The following is a 3,929-nucleotide window of genomic DNA, read 5'->3' as shown; positions in this document are numbered from 1 at the left end:
AATATATAGTTTGTTTTTAATTATACCGAAATAGCGTTTTGTAATGACAGATTACAAACTACCATATTAAGTAAAATATTGATATACAATAAATAATATTTTAGAAATAACAGCAAAAACAAAACAATATATAAAAATAACATAATAAAAAAAAAATTAAGAAGCAAGAATAACACACACACACACACACACACACACACACACACACACACACACACACACACACACACACACACACACAACTCCCATTGTTGTAAAGGCATAGGCTGATTTTTGCACAAATTAAACGAAAATGTCCGAATCTGGACAACATTTATCCATATTAGCATTACTGCGAATAAATATTGTTATCCAGATTCGGCGACTTACGATTTGACACTAACCCCCCCCCCCCCCACCCCGCTACACACACACACACACACACACACACACACACACACACACACACACACACACACACACACACACACACACACACACCATCCATCCATCCCCGTCTCGTACCCTTTTGAGAACTGGAACACAAAAACGAAGTTACACGACCGTACTAGTACTTATATTTTATGGGGGGAAAGACAGCTACAAAGAATGTAACTTTAAGCTTTATTCTGCTAGTTTTGCTAGCGGTTTTTTCACGTGCGCAAAAGGAACTTCATGCCGATGTCGGTACATTTCGGTATACGACAATACTTTAAAAACAAAATAAGTTCCAAAATACTAAACACATACACCACATTATCATTAAATAAATAGAAAAAACAAAATACAAACAAAAACAAACAGCCAGAAATAGGAAAGAAAGCAATAAAATACTTTAACACAACTTTATGTTCTCTTGGCACTGTTTAACGCTTCTTCAATACTTTTATAGTTTGAAATAGGGCATTTAGTAACATGTAGACAAATCAAACACGACTGCCACTGAAGATCCCTGCAACATCCAACGAAATGAAAGATATTTGCAACAATGCGCGCTCTCTCTCTCTCTCTCTCTCTCTCTCTCTCTCTCTCTCTCTCTCTCTCTCTCTCTCTCTCTCTCTCTCTCTCTCTCTCTCTCTCTCTCTCTCTCTCTCTCTCTCAATCATCATACGCAGTTGTCATCTTGGCTAGCCGAGGCTAATTTGTGTCATGTCTAGTTCGTGCTGTTAAATACTTCTGCGTGGTGTTGGCTTGCTATTGTGTGGTGTTTTATGCTAATGTGTGGTACCAAAAACCAGTTCGTGATGTTACCTGCTAACCCGTCATGCCAAATGCTAACTCGTTGGAGTAATTCGCTAATTCGAAGTGTTATGTATGCTAATCCATGGTGCCAAATGCTAATTCGCTGTGTTACATATTACTCCGTGGCGCCAAATGCCAGTTGATGGTGCTACACGCTATTCTGCTAAACCTGCCAATCCGTGCTGTTCGATATGAAATTCGTGGTGTCGTAGGAAGGCTAACTCTTACCAAGTTTAATCCGCGGTCTAATAGGCTCTCTCCACGGTCCAAGCTTCATTGTAGAGAGTCCCGTTCTATATCGTTTGTTATCGGCCTGTGGATCAAACACACACCCACACCCTCTTTTGCCAAGGGTGGAGAAGGGACCGATACTGTTGGTTTCAACCACTCGCTTGCCCGTCTCCCTCAACTCCGTGTCATCGTATGGGTTCTCACACGTGGGCGGCCAAGGGAAATTACCCATGCTTCGTTCCGGGCAGACGTTGAAATAACGAGAATACTGATTGGGTAATTTTAAACACTTTAATGTCATGGCTTCCTCGTGCCGCATCATCGGCAGTTTCACCTCTTGCATATACTTCATCACCTCTTCCTTCACTGTCTGTTCCCTTGACGAAATCATGTTGTCAGACGCAAGCGGACTTGGATCAGAGTTTGTTTCGCCCAGGATGTGACGTCATCAACAATTCTGCAGTGGACCTATCTACTAATGTCGGTGCATGGGGACATTTGCAAACACTGAAAATAAGAAAGAAAAAATAACCTTTTGTTAGTTTAAAATGTTCTCGTTTTATCTGCCTGTAAAATATTGACCTTCTATAGTGTCCTGATTACTTTTGTAATACGTTAATGTTTACATTTATACGCTGAAAGTCTTCACTACAGACAATTAGGAGATAACCATATGGAGTCTATTTGATCCCGCAAATGTCATTTTTGACCGACGGCTGAGGTTAAAAATGAAACATTTGCGGGCATCAAATAGACCCGCAAATCTTAAAAACTTCATATGGTTATGTCCATTGTAAACTGAATCGTGTTTCTACGAAACTAACTGTAGATTTGGTATAGTTTTAAAAAAAAATACCTTGCTACAATCTAACTGTAGACCTTGAAATGTCAACATGGCCTGTTCCAATTGCTAATGACGTCACTTTCTAGTGACGTCATTAGCTTTCCGGGCGTTATTTTCCCCCTATGAAAATGTAATTAACCAATCACAATGCAGAACACACTCGCCATCAGTTTACAATGCCCAATATTAATTGTGACCTAATGTTCTCGGACTACAAGTAGTTCAGCAATTATTTGAATATATTTACTTTAAACATGGCGACATCAAACGTTAAACTTATTTGAAGACAAAGTTTGCTTGCCTAACTAGGTACGGGTTTTGTCTCAGTACATCCAGACATGACGAAACAGTTTGTCCCTAACTATCATGCATCCATGATGTGATTTATGGAATCATATACGGAGTTCTGAGTGCAAACGTAGTTCAGTTTGGGGCGAGATGTAGCCCAGAGCTTCGCATGATGCGCGATCAGTCTCAGATCGATCCCCGTCGATGGACCCATTGGGCTATTTTTCCTTGTTCCAGCCAGTGCACCACGACTGGTATATAAAAGGCCGTGGTATGTGCTATACTGTCTATGGTACATATGAAAGATCCCTTGCTATTAATGGGAAAATGTAGCGGGTTTCCTCTCTAAGTCTTACCAATGTTTGACATCCAATAGCCGATGATTAATAAATCATTGTGCTCTAGTGGTGTCGTTATACAAAACAAACTAACTTTTTTTTAGTCCAGTCTATTTTAAAATAGACCTCGATTATATAGTGGTTATGTCATCGGACTTAAGACTGGTAGGTATTGGGTTCGCATCTCGCTACCTACTCTCAGACGGAGCGAGCGTAACAACTCATTGGATGGTTTTAGAGTCTCTACATCGACCTTTTTTCTCACTAACAACTAATAACTAACCCACAGTCCTGGACACACAGTCAAAGTTACCTCAAGTGTGTGTCCAGGACAGCGTGTTTGAACCATAATTGGATATAAGCACAAAAATAATGATAAAGGAATTAAATGATGAATGGAATGGACCTATAGAATATTTTCTTGATTTAAATGTAGCTAAGCTTAACCCTACATTATATCTATGTTCGTCTCAAGCTATTGCCTAAAAATAAATGTTAATTAATAAGTAATTAAGTTATTTCTACCCGAATGTCCTATGCGGCGATTGGTATCTGTCTGCGACATAACGTGGGTGACCGCTCCATGTGTGATTTATAATTGTGTGACGTCACATCGTAACCTTAACGACAGTTTGTTCCGTAACTAAGGTGCGGATCTTATCGGTGGAGCAGGATGCGCTAATGTTTGATGAATCCGTGTGGGGGGTACACCCCCCTCTCCACCCTAACACGCTAACGAAAATACACACACACACACACACACACACACACGCACACACCACAGAGAGAGAGAGAGAGAGAGAGAGAGAGAGAGAGAGAGAGAGAGAGAGAGAGAGAGAGAGAGAGAGAGAGAACTCTACTGCCTATATGAAACGAACAAAAAATAGAAAAACTATGGGACAAAAGAACAATAATCCACCAAACATTTAACAGATATACTCAACAGCGTACCTAACAAAAATAATTATTACTTGTACTAGTTTAGACGTTTTCATTCTGTGTGGGGT

At 40.1% G+C, this 3,929-nt stretch overlaps 1 long non-coding RNA gene across 1 annotated transcript; it reads right to left on the bottom strand.

The window, feature by feature from the left end:
* LOC121371943 lies at nucleotides 1-3,585 on the bottom strand. The gene is made up of 2 exons (XR_005957862.1): nucleotides 3,448-3,585; nucleotides 1-1,959 (listed from the first exon to the last, which is right to left on the bottom strand). It is a non-coding gene; the product is annotated as an uncharacterized LOC121371943 (long non-coding RNA).
* Nucleotides 3,586-3,929: the final 344 nt, after the last annotated feature.

This window comes from Gigantopelta aegis, chromosome 4 (assembly GCF_016097555.1).
Source record: "Gigantopelta aegis isolate Gae_Host chromosome 4, Gae_host_genome, whole genome shotgun sequence".
NCBI lineage: Eukaryota > Metazoa > Mollusca > Gastropoda > Neomphalida > Peltospiridae > Gigantopelta > Gigantopelta aegis.
The sequence above is the reverse complement of the archived record's forward strand: the minus strand, read 5'-3'. Positions and strand labels throughout refer to the sequence as shown.